Source organism: Chelonia mydas, chromosome 21 (assembly GCF_015237465.2).
Source record: "Chelonia mydas isolate rCheMyd1 chromosome 21, rCheMyd1.pri.v2, whole genome shotgun sequence".
NCBI classification, from domain to species: domain Eukaryota; kingdom Metazoa; phylum Chordata; order Testudines; family Cheloniidae; genus Chelonia; species Chelonia mydas.
Genome location: NC_051261.2, coordinates 1839353 through 1852901, shown reverse-complemented (window position 1 = coordinate 1852901; position 13549 = coordinate 1839353). Strand labels below are relative to the sequence as shown.

Sequence of the window (13549 nt, the reverse complement as noted above, 5' to 3'; positions counted from 1 at the left end):
TGACGACAGATAGAAGGAAATTTTCAGATGGAAATGTGGTTTTTAAGTTGACAATATCCCACTGATTGAATTGCATTTCAACCATATGTTCAGCTCAGCATTTCTGCAGGGGAGATTATTGCTATTCAAATGAAATATCATTTTAAAGGTAGCAACTTGGGCCTTTGGATGTGCCCATAATATAATGATAAATTACAACTTCCAACACTCCAGATGCTGTTCCCCCCCCAGCTGCTCTATGAGAACCCCCCCCCCCCCCAATCCCTTTGCCTGGATGGGTTTTAAGAAGAACTTTGTTCAATGGCTGAGTCTTGAGTTTTCTTTCCCCTGTCCCCTGCTTTAGAAGTTGCATTCAATTTTAATTTTACATTTGGTTGCTATGGCCTGTTAATGACACGTCCGACGAGCTTCGGGCTGGTGCGCGGGGCCGGATGATGAGCCCTAGCGAGCACGCTCTCGCTTTACCCCCCGGACCAGGTACAGCAAGAGCAGCAGCACGGCCACATCTTCCCCAGCGCCCCGGGCTCTGGCTCACCCACCTTCCCCACTGTGAAGGGCCTGGGTCAATGTCCTCCCACGTGGGAGCCAAGAACCCGCCCAGGGACAGAAGCCCCACCCCCTCCCCAGGCTGGCTCCTCCCCCGTGAGCGGTCACGCTCTAGCCCCACCCCTTAGAGCGCGCGAGTTGTCGCCTCACCTCCTCCTATTGGCTCCTCCCCCTTCAGGTGCCAGCTCGTAGCCCCGCCCGCTGCTGCCTGTCACCTGGCCGGTCGGACGCGGCGCGCGGGGGGCGGGGCTCGCGGCGCCGCCGGCCTGTGCGCGCCCCGCAGCCGCCTGGGGCAGGGCCGCGGCCGGCAGGATGCGAGGAGCGGGGCGGCGGCGGCGCGGGGCGCTGCCCCTGCTGCTCTTGCTGTGCGGGCTGTGCGCGGCCGGGGAGCCGCCCGGCGAGGCCTGCGCCGCGCCCTGCTCCTGCCGCCGAGGCCTGCTGGACTGCAGCCGCCTCCGCCTGCCGGGGGGGGGCCGGGCGCGGGCCGCCGGAGGATCCCGCCGCTGCCCGCCGGCACCACGGGCCTGTGAGTACGGGGGGGGCGGCCGCGCGCGGGGGGGGCCGTTGCTAGGGGCCCGTTGCTAAGGCGCCGGGCCCTGCCCCGCCTCCCTGCGCGCCAGGCCGCCGCGGCCCCGGGGGCTCGCGGCGCCGCACAGCCCGGTCCCGGCGGGCCCCCTGGGGCGCGGCCCGCGGGGCTCCAGCCTGCCCGGCCCCGGCCCCGGCCGCCCCCGGGGCGCGGTGCCGGGCTCGCAGCCCCCGCCGGGGCGAGGCGCTGCCGTCACGGGGGCTGCCGGGCCGCCTCGCGACGCCCCGTTATTCCCGCCCGCGGACTCTGGGGCGGCGAAGTAGGCGAACTCGGCCGGTCCCGTGGGCCCTGAGGGCGGGGGCAAAGCCGGGGGGACGGAGCCGCCTGATGCCCCGGTCGCTGAGGTCTGGGGCATTAGCTGCCGGAGGGCCGGGCCCGTGCAGTGCGAAGGGAGGGTCCGACTCCGGCCGCCGCGAGGTGGGCGATACGCTGTGACGCTCGGCGGGCCTGCGGCAGCCGCGTCCGGACGGAGCCTGTTCGCGGCTCTGGCGAGGTGGGCAGGGCTCGCTGGGCGCTCGGCCGGAGGCCGAGTTCTGGCTGCACGTTAAGTGGAATAGGTCCGCTCTTAAAGCAGCTGGCTGTTTCTTTCCTTTTGATTGAAATGAAATAAACTTTAGTAAGCAGAATTTGTTCTGGGAAAGCATCCCTGTTCTATAGGGCTTCGTTTTCTGAAAGCTGTCATTTTCAGATGTGTCCTCCTTCTTGATCTTTATTTAGTCTGGAAGTTGACTTTAAGTGACAGCTAATCTTCCAAACTATATCATGAAACTGCAATTTTCTCTTGTAGAGTATGTACTACAGAATAGTTTAGCAATGGAAAGAGATGTCTTGAGGTAATGCTTTTGTAGAAACTGAACCATAATGTATGTAATCTGATATCTGGGGGAAAGGAAAGATATCATTGTATTGTTGCAGATGAGAAAGTGAATCTAATCATTAGTATTTTATTGGTATAAAGTGCAAATTTGCTTTCCTTGATTGCCAAGAGAGGTGTGTTGTGCAAAGTTTCTGGTTTTAGTCTGATGGAGAAAAGACTGGACGTTAGGAACCTAAATATCTTTGTGGATCTGGGCCCAAGTTTGAGGGGAAATAAACACCATTAGCTGTGAAAGAATGGGCTGGCCCTATCATGGACCAAAACACTGTCTCAATTTCCTGATGTAGATTAGGCCCAGTTGTCTTATATTGGATTGATAAAAAGAGAATTTAAATGCTCCAAACTGTTTAATAACATCTTTCTTTCACAGTCCATGGTATGAGGTAATGACTTGATTTGAAATGCCAATTCTGATCCCAGTGGATTCTGCCCTTCATCTTCGGGAAAGAGAGAAACTGAGATTCATGCAGTTAACTTTTCAATATCACCTTGTAACCTGGGGTCCAGTGTAGGCCACGTGAATATATTAGAAAGCTACTGGTCCTTTCTAAAGAATTGGATTTGACTTGTTCTTTGCCAGTTTATTTCTTCTCCCTGCACCACCTGTGCTAGTTAGTGGTTGCAATTCAGTGGTGCTGCATGCACATGTTTTCTGAGATCCTGTGAGTTGTAGATTTAAAGGTATTATAGAAATGTAATTGACTTCTTTATTGGAACATCCTCTTTGGACATCTACAGATTTTAATGGGTAACTAATATTGGGCGCAGTGAAAATGTAACTGCTTAATTTTTTATTTGGCTAATCGAGGTATTTGCTAGTATCTGTGATTAGTTAAAAAGTGATAGTTTTAGGTAGGCCAAAAAGTGTCAAATTCCCCTGGTATAGCTTGTAAGAGTTTATAAATTTTCTATGAAGCTAGACAGATTATGACTATATGAAATTTGCATGGATTTCACACTTCAGGTGGCAACATATGCAATCATAGGTGTGGTGTTGCAGTCATTTTGACTGTTCCACTCTATCTTCTACCTGTACCTTACCAACTTCTTTCCTATCCTCTTTACTTTGTATAGAGATTTCCCCCTTTAATAAATTCTTCTCCAAGAGATGTCTCTGCCTGAACCATATGCTCCTTCACACCGGTCAGCTTTCCCCTAGTTTAAAAAATATCCTACAGTCTTTTCAATTTTACATGCCAGCAGTCTGGATCTGTTTGTGTTTTGTTTTTAGGTGGAGCCCATCTTTCCTGAATAGGCTCCTCCTTTTCCCAAAAGTTGCTAATAAATCTAAAACTCTCCTCCCCACACCATAGTCTCCTCCAGGCATTTAGACCTTGCAATTCTGCCTGTCTTTCTGGCCCTGCATGTGGAGCTGTAAGCAGTTCAGAGGATGCTCCCATGGGAGGTCTTGGACTTCAATCTCTTATCTAGCAGCCTAAAGTTGGCTTCCAGGACTTCTCTCCTACCTCTCTCTATGTCACTGGTTCGTCTCCAGCACTGCATATCTGTCTAGATGTCTCTTGAGATCCACAACCTTTGCACCTGGCAGGCAATTTACCGTGCAGTTCTCCTGGTCATCACAAACCCAATTATCTATACTTCTAATGATCAAATCCCTAATTATTATTACCTGGATCTTCCGAATAACTAGGGTTCCCTCCCCAGGAGGGGTATCCTTAGTGGGAGAGGGTACCAGCACATCATCTTTAAGGAGGATCCCAACTATGGGATGGTTTCCCTCCACTCCAGATTAATGTTCTCCTTCCACATGACTTTCATCCTCCTTAAAAGCACAGAATGTGTCAGACTGGGGGTGTGTGGGACTGCTCTGTTATGTCCTTGAAAGTCTCATCCTTAGACGCCACTGTATTAAACATAAATACTAGTAATCTTTGCATAACACTTACTGCTATTTGGAAGAGAAGGGGAAAAGTCCCAGATCCACAAAAGTATTTAGGCTCCTAACTTTGATTGCAATCAGTGGATGTTAGGAACCTAAATACTTTTGTGGATCTGGGTCTGAGTTTGAGGGAAATCAAATGCCCTTGTGTATAAAAGAACGGGCAGGCCTTATCTTGGACCAAAACCGTCTCTATGTATTTCCCTATGTAGATTAGGCCCAGTTGACTTGCATTGGATTGATGAAAGGAGAATTCAGATGCTCAAAACTGTTTAACATCCATCTGGAAGATAAATGCAAAACCCATATTCAGATATTTATAACTGGAATCCCAAGTTCTGGAATCCCATAGCTTATGTATATAGTCATAAACAAGAATTGCCTGTGAAAAGTTGTAATCCTTTGGGAGGAAACAAGGATCTGAACCGTGAAAAGTAGGGCATGTCTCAGTTAACACGCTCTGTCTTCCGCTCACTACCCTGTAGGTGGGTAATGCAACACAAAAGGTATGTTCCCTCCTTGCCGTAAACAATAACTGATAAAGGGAAGCTACAAAGTTGAATTCAGCACACAAATACAGCCTGCTAACCAGGCTATTATAAGATTTAACAAACCTTGAAAACCTCTGCCAGTGTTATTTGGGAATGTCTTAACTCAGACTTTCTCCAAGGAAAGTCCTGAAGAAATTCCTGAAGAATAACTGTAGTTCATCAGGTAGCTAATCACAAAAACAAAACAAAAAACATCTGTTTTATTTAATGAGGGCAGATTTTCTAGCTTATGAAAGTACTTATGTCGTTCTCCAAGCAGATAAAGGGGTGTGTTTAAAACCTTCATACAGAATGCAATGGGAAGAAGTGTTGTTGGCTCCTTTGCAAGATTGTGCAATCTGACAAATGCTGTAAACAATAATTAAGTATATGTTCTCTGTTATGGTTTTCAGGAGTTTAGCGCAAAAAGCATCTGGGGTGGGGAACATAACTACTTCCACAACTACTCTAAATGTTCTTGGTCCAAACAAAAAGCTATAATGCACAAAAGCCATTTAATATTCAGTTATTTACCTGCATTGTTGTGTCAATTAAGAATTAAATCTCTTAACACAAAATAAATGTCAACACCCATGCACTTTGACATCAGTTCTGCCCCTTATTGCTTTAAAGGACCAGAAATTCTTATCTTATTCTTTGGGAAAAATTTATGCAAACTATTGGCAGATATAGCTTCCAGTAGGCTGCTTTTTTTTTCTGGATAAGTGAGTGAGTCCTAAAACGTGGGCTTGTGATGAAGTGTTCAGAAAACCATCATTCCAAGTGTTTCTCTTAGGACGTAAGGGAGGAAAAACATGGTTACCAATGATGCAATATCCCTAGTATTGATTGGATTCCACAGTTTGTGTGGAAGACAACCACTAAAGCTAAAGATCTTTAAATCAGCATGTCCAGATAACTCTTACCAAAGAGCTTTAAAAGCTACTGGAGGAGCTGTAGGGACCATTTAGAACTCTCAGAACACTGGAGAAGTTCAAGAGGACTGGAAGAAAACTAACATTATGCCAGTATTTAAAAAGGATAAACAGGGTCAGCTACCTAGGCCTGATAGCCTATCTTGGGGCGGGGGGGAATAATGAAATGGCAGATTCAGGACTCCATTAATCAATAATTAAGAGGGTAATATAATGTCAATCAATGTGGATTTATGGGAAATAGTTTGATAAGATCTATCACATTTTGAGATTGCAGGTTTGATAAAAGGAATAGTATTGATTTAATATGCTTGGACTTCTGTAAGGCATTTAACTTGGTATCGTGCAGCACTTTGATTAAGAAACTAGAATGAGACAAAATCTAGAGACCCATTTTTTCATGTTCTGTGTGTATATAAATCTCCTCACTGTATTTGCCACTGAATGCATCCGATGAAGTGAGCTGTAGCTCACAAAAGCTTATTCTCAAATCGGTTAGTCTCTAAGGTGCCACAAGTACTCCTTTTCTTTTTGCGAATACAGACTAACACAGCTGCTTCTCTGAAACTAGACTAGAGATGAGACACACCTTAAATGAATTAAAAACTGGACAATGCAGTAATCTCATAATATAACTGCAAATGAGGAATCCTCATCAGGATAGTATGTTTCTAGTAGGGCCCTACACTATTTAATCAATGAGCTGGGACAAAATCATTACTGAAAGTTTGCAGATGACTCAAAGACTGAGGGAGTGATAAATAATGAAGACAGGTCGCTGCTCAGTAAACTGGGAGCAGGGTTTGGTTTTGTTTTTTTAAAGGGTTTTTTCAATTAATGCTGAGTAACATTTTTCAGCCAAAACGTTTTGGGAGAAAGATGCAGGTTTGGCAACACCAAAACATTTTGTGTATTTATCAGTTTCAATGACTTGTTTGTCAGGAAAAAAGTAAATGTTATTTTGGATATATTTGTACGTTTTTTTCAAAACACAATATTTTGATGTTTTTGGACTTGAAAGGAATTTCACTTCAAAATTTTTTTAATTATATTAAAAATCAAGATATAAAAATAGTCAAAGCCAAAACATTTAGGTTTTTAAAATGAAACATTTTGTATGACCTGAAATACATTTTTTGACTCTTCAGTTAACTGAATTTTTTTTAATTGTTTTTTTTAGTTCAGCTTGAAACAACTTATTTTAGAATTTTCAGAATTGCCAGCAAGCTAAAAAATTGGTTCTTCTCACAGCTCTGGTTTCAGTGTGGCCAAATGCAAGGTCATATATAGGAACAGAGAATGTAGGCCATATGTACGGGGAGGGGGAAGATCAATCCTGGGACAGAGTCTGAAGAAGATGGAAGGGGGAGTCATGATGGATAAGCAGCTGAAGATGAGCTTCCAGTGTGACTCTGCCTGAAAGGACTAACATCCAAGAATTATATATAAATAGGGGACTATCAAATAGAAGCAGGGCGATCTTATTACCGCTGTATGGCACCGGTGAAACACTGCTGGAATACTATGTCCAATTCTGGTGCCCACAACTCAGGAAGGAAGTTGAAAAAATGGAGGGAGTTCAGAAAAGAGCCACAGATTGATTAAGAGATTAAAGGACATACCATATAGTGAAAGACTCAAGGATCTCAGTCCATTCAGCTTATCAAAGAGAATGTTAAGGGGTGACTTGATTAGTCTATAAGAACTTAAATGGGAAATAGAAATTTGATAACGATCCCTTCAATCCAACAGACAAAAGGATATAACAAGATCCAATGGTTGGAAGTTGAAGCTAGACAAACAGACTACATATTAAGAAATAAGGTACACATTTTTAAATCAGGGTAAGTTACCAGGGGCCGTGGTGGTTTTTCCATTACTTAAAACCTGATTTATAAGAGCATCCATAGTTTTCTGAAAGATGTGCTGTAGTTCAACTGTAGCTATTGGACTTCAAGCAATAATTAATTAAGTGAAGTCTTATGACTTGTGTTATGCAGGAGGTCAGACTAGATGATCCCAGTGGTGATTCCTTCTGTCCTTAAAATCTATTGGGGGGGCTGGGGGAGGCACCCATGGAGCTGCCATCTAGTGGAATGCATCTGACAGGTAACCCAGGGAATGACATCTGATTTGACATCTGACAAGTGAACTGACATACCTATCCATTTTATTGTTGGAGAGAAGATTTGGAGACTACACTTCTGGAGGGTGAATCTAAAGTATAGCGTGTTCATATAGTTGTGATCAGATCGAGCTTACAGTACAGTTTCCACACTGTATGGACTTTAGACTGTATCTTGATATATCATTAAATGATATTAGATGTTAAACATTATACACTTAAGCAATGGGAATATTGTAGTCATATCAAACTCCAGCATCTACTTATTCAGTTACATTGGATTTGGACCGTTCTCCAGGGCTTATAAAGGCAGCAGTTTGGTATGTGCGTTTCCTCTTATTTACTTAACAGATAAAAAATCGTTCAGCTCACAGTGAATGTTTAGATGACTTATATACCACACAAGATGAACCTTTAAAATACAGTGATTACACAGAGCAATACAAAACAGGAACTTCACAGTGCAAATCCAAGCATATTTAAGACAGCAGATTTTTTCAGGACAAGAAAATACAAATTATACTTAGAGTTTAGGATGAAAGAAGCAGAAAGTCTTACCTGTGTGACTGAATAATTTGTCCACTTGTTTGGAAAGTCAGACTTGTTTGATCACTAAATGTAAAATGTTAAAAAAACCAAATGATCCATTTGAAAATGAATGGCATAAGCAATAGTTGGTGACTAGATATAAACAGTGTCCAAAATTATGCTCTAATGCACCAAATGCAAAAGCTCTTGAAAAAGCAGGTAGTCTTACTTCAGTATCTTGTCAGTGAAAACCTATTTTGCAATTTGGATCTGCTTCTTAATAAAACACCTTGCTTTAGAACTTTACATTTATATCTTCACAGTAATCTTAATGAGAGAGGCTTTAGCATAATATCATTTGGTAGACAAATCAGACATTAGAATTTGACTGGTTACACTGGGCTTTGTTGAGGGTCAGATTATATATTAATAAAGGTGATAAACTATTTGCTGTTATGCTGTAATTAATCTCCTCTGCCCATTATAATGCAAGTTTATTGTCCCGCTGCAAGGCCCAACGTATTCCTGCAGTCAATATCTTCTGAATTATTTGCTGGAATGTAGTTATTCTAAACATTTGAATATGTCATTACCTTAAATTTTATAACTTTATGAGCATAAACTTCTGTGCTTTGGCACTCCAGGATTCATTTAATTAGTTTCATCAAGTATAAAAATTAAGGGAGTTTAATGAAGTGAGGAATGGTTCAAGCTAGTATCATTGATAGCATAACGGCAGGTGAGAAGTCTCTGTTCACATATTTAGTCACTGATGAACTACACAAATCTATAGAAAGGCTAGAGTTTTCCAGCCTAGCCAAGCAGGGTAAGTCCACACTGATGCTTTCCTAGATGCTTTTTCTCAATGCCTGGTTATTTCATGAACTGTTCTAGCTTGCTTGCAAGTTGTGGCTATTAATTAACCAGGCCATTCTGCAGTGCCCATCTTCATTTTGAACTGGCTTACTCTAAATGATTAATCCACTGCATCCTGGCATTGAAAGCTCAGGAAGTACCTTGGACTCTTGGACCACAAGATTGATACACTGGATTATACCTGGCTAGGTTTTTTGTTCCATCTCAGGGGCTTTTTACTCTTTTCACATCTCCTGAAAATAAGGGATTTTGTTGATGGTTCCTGATGGGAAAGCAATAAAAGATCTGCTGTAGACTGGCATATTTGTCCAAGACTGGGAGAATTCAATGGTCCAATGGCAAAGGTAGAAAATAAGTGAAATAGTCTATGTTAAAAGAACAAGGATACTGAATCTGCAGCCAGGAGCTCAATGGAAATGCAAGCTGGTTCCTATGAGACCAGAAATTTGGTTTTTACTTTCCTTATCTATTAGTTTTTGGTAACTATAGGTTATGCTCCTTACAGCACAGGTTTCCTCAAGTGCAGAATAAAGATCTGTATTTTTAGAATGCGGTGGGCTTAGGGCGACAGAATCCTAATTTTTCATTTCTTAAGTCACTAGGAATTCGTCAGCTTCCTTTGTACTGTGGCTTTCCTAGAATTTCTCACGCTAGTAGGTACGGTGTAAGATGAGTACAGAAACTGTGTTGTGTGTTTGGGTTGGGGTTTTTTGGGGGGGCGGAGGGGGATTTTATTTAGCTGCAGCACAGTATTAGATATGCCATGTACTGATCTAACAGAGTCTCAGCTTCAGAGTAGCTTTTAACTGAAATTAACATACATTCCCATTGTAACACATGAATCCCCAGGGAACAAAAAAACACAAGGTCCAGAGCTTGCTCCAGTTCTGTCAGTGCCAAGAAAGCACTGCTAGTTTGAGGAACCAGTAAGACTTGAAGTAAACCATCAGGACAAGTGTACTCAGACTGCTTCATAAAGTAGCCCTCTTTCTAATACAGAGATCATGTGGTGATCTCCCTCTTCCCATCCTACTTAAGACTGAAAAACTTCCCTAGAGCAACTACAACAATTGCTGACATGGAAAGGTGATATTAGAAAGTTATTTATTACTAATATTGGTTACAGCATGGAAATGCGGAGGTAGCAACATGTGAGCAGGCAGCTCTCTACACACCAGTAGCCCAAAGAGTAAATCTTAAACTCTGCTGTAGAATAATTTGCTTCCAAGGTGTAGGATCTTTTTCACATCATTCTGATTATCATTTGTGCCAGTCACTATCTCAGGCTGTTAGCACTATGAACCAGTGCTGTAGTTATGTCCTCTCTGAAAGTGTAGAGTCACAGATTTCAAATGACATTAAACATAATCTCTGACTTCAGAAACTAATGGTAATGACTGCTAAAATATGCCTGAAATTAAGGGACAAGACTTGTTCAGTCTCCCATGACCTAGTCAATTCCTGGTTCCTTGTCTTTGATGGCCACTCAAGTGGTGGCTTTTGTGTGTGAACTCCGCTTGTCTGGAAGCGGACTGAAGCCACCAGACCTCTTTCAGACACTGAACACCTTTCATAAAGCTCTAGGTGACCACAGACCTGTGCTGGAATTGAGCAACAGGTTCTAACCCAGTATCAGTTGCTCAAACCATCCAATTTCCAGACTATTCTTAGTTTCTTGACTGGATTTGAAAAGTAGGATTTCACCCTATGAGTACAAGGTTAATGAGTGGATAAACCTACAGGACCGAATTTGTCTTTCTGCTGTTCTTCCATTGTCTGTGTAATTGCCATGATCAAAATGTTTGTAATTCATCTGCTGTGTTGTTTTTAGCACTGTTGTGTGGTGAGCATACCTGTTAGTGCCAGAGAGAGTTGCACTCCGTACAAATAATCAGATGGAAGAAAAGGCAGTTCATCTAGTTCTTAATATTTTGCTGCTTAAATTTTTTTTAAAAAAAAAGGTCTAAATGGTGATGGCTTCACTCTTACTATTGACAAGCAGCATGTGGTGCAGAAACTCCATGTGAAAACAATTCTGCAAAGGAGAGTTCTCTTACAGGAGCCACTGGCATTTCAGTTAGTATTCAAGTAATGCTACAAAATACTGGATACAGATGTGTTCTCTATAATTCTCGTACAAATGAAGAGTGAAATCCTGGCCCCGTGGAAGTTGACGGGGAGTCTTTCTACTGGTTTCCATGTGGACAGGATTTCACCTGTATTTCATCTTCACTGGCTCTGCAGAAGAAGAAAAATGTCACTTGTATTGTTCATCTATTTCTGAGGGTATCTCTGAATTTTGTTTGAAGCACCAAATTCTCGTTCACAAACCTGTTTGGATTTCTGCATGCCTTATCTAAATTATTTACATCCCAGTGGTACTAAAGAGCGACATTAACAGCGTGTCTGACTGCATGATATCAAGACTTTTTATAAGTCATCATTTTTTTTACACCTGTGTCACTATAGATGATTTAGCATGAGTAGGAGTTGAGTTCTTAACACTAAAATCCATTTTTTCTTCACAAAGACATGTTTTCGTTATTCACTCTATTAATACTCGAATAGCATCAGGGTTTCTAGAGGTTGGAGTGGTGAAAGAAATTAAGATTCATTAGTAACTTAGTGTCTATGTTGCAACAATCTAGTGTTGTTACAAGGACTAAATTCATCAGGGATATTGATTACATTGTAGGAGCTCTTGAAGAGGAAGATGCCTGAGACAGCTATGGCAGGTCAAGCATACTTAGAAGCTTAAATAAGGGGTCCATGAGTGCTGAGATCTGTGTGGTGAGTTCGGGCACATGGAAATCATGACTACAAGGTGTTGTGGCCAAGAATTTACCAGGATTAAAAAAAATTTGGCATGAAACATCCATGGCTACACTAGATAGGAGTACAAACATTGTAAGAGATGTACACCATCACGGTTCAGGTTACAGCCACTGTGCACCTGGATTTGGGATGTAATGTCCCATGTGAGTCAGTTATTCATAATTCTCATTTATGGTGTTCCTTGAAATTTCTTTTGAAGCAGCTGGGACTGGCCACTCTCAGGATACTCAGCTAGACTATCTATTGTATCTCTAGTCCTCTGGCACATTTCCTGAATTGGCAGACTTCCAGAGTTAGCAAACAATTGGGGAAGTTTTTAGTCCACAGGTGATGTGATGTTGATGGTCAGAGCACAAACAGCCAGTAAACATCAGTTTTGAGAGAGAGGCTATCCTTTTAGAATAAGTAAATTATTCTGTAACTGCTGTGGCCCCTCCTGATTCATGTTATGGCATTTTCACTCTCTGTTCATGAGAAAATTGAAGTGAAGTAATGGTAAAGATCACTATGTGATTGATCAGTCTGTAAAAATATGGTCCGTTTTTCCATGTGTGGCAACTGGAACTTATTTGCACTTGTTTTAGCTTGAGTGTAGGAAGTTCTGACAAGCTTGCAGGCCAGAAAAATCCATTTGCTTGAGTGCACTTATCAGTCTTTCTGATGTCCCCCACACTTGCTAATATTTCTATATAATGTGATATGTGCTTGTTTTACGGTTAAGTGGTTAGTGACATTGTGTGCACCATGCCCTGCCCTCCCCATTCTCCAGCAGGTACCCATATGATTTGAGGCCAGCTGTTGTCTTTGGATGCAGCAGTCTCAAACATTCAAAAAAAGCTGCATAATTTCACATAATGCCTTTTTTGTCTTCAACTAAATTCTGAGTTGAGAGAGAACCAGGTTTTAAAGCAAGTGCATGCATCTCTGACACGTATCTTAGACTGTGTGCCATTCACTGTTGAAGCATAAAAAATGTTCCTAGATTCTGGCATAAAATTAAGCACAGAAGTTCTTTCTGGGGAATCCAATAAGGATTTTAAGATCCCATCCGGTGTTTATCCCATCTCTCTTTATTGATGGAAATAAGGTTAGTGTCCATGACAACTGTCTTCAGTGATGTAGGGAAAAGTTAACAAATGAGTTTTGAGTTCACTCAAACCGGAAAGTTGTTAAAATGCTAAAGGACTGTGAAATCATGGAATTCACTTTAATGGTGGAAATCATTTTACATTCAAATTTGGTATTTTATAAAGAGAATCATCCTTTCTCTTTAAACAAAAACAAAACCCACTCTTAGCTACTAATGTGCAAGCCTAATTTAAGCATGGAATGTGTGATTGCACTTTAAGATTCTGTTTAGAAATAGCCATTAGACCACCATTTATAAACTAAGCAGTTGCTTGTTCCATAGATCAGATTGCTTATAACCATATGCGCCACCTCTTGCTGATGTGCTTATAACTCATACAGCCTATATCTGTAACATATCTGTAGCCTCTGTTAATCACTTAAAGTGTGACTGTGTGTGTTATATCAGAGGAGCTCCACAAAAGGAGAGCTGCTATTGCTGATACCACCTTAATTTAACTGTATCATGGATAAAGCTATAATGAAAGTTCAGGGTGAAAGTATCCAATACTTCCCTGATAGGCAGGTGTGACTCAAGCTAAGTGAGACAGAACTTTCTATTTTAGAAAAGGCATTGTTGAAACACGTATGCATATGTCACTGATGTGCTTGCTAGGGTGAGATAAACCGTTACCTATTTCTGTTATCTTTACTGTTTCACAAAATTGCTGCTGTTGCCAGCC

The 13549-nt window shown here is 42.1% G+C and overlaps 1 protein-coding gene across 3 annotated transcripts in view; it reads left to right on the top strand.

The window, feature by feature from the left end:
- The first annotated feature begins 936 nt into the window (after positions 1-936).
- The window catches only part of LRIG2 (leucine rich repeats and immunoglobulin like domains 2), a 130399-nt gene continuing 117786 nt past the window's right edge, over positions 937-13549 (top strand). For 2 of the 3 annotated variants that reach the window (XR_006286818.1, XR_005223194.2), the window contains exon 1: positions 1008-1072. The gene's annotated coding sequence lies outside the window, so the exon portion shown is untranslated. Of the gene's footprint in view, positions 1073-13549 lie in introns of all 3 variants that reach the window. The other variant, XM_037884737.2, reaches the window with a different exon arrangement.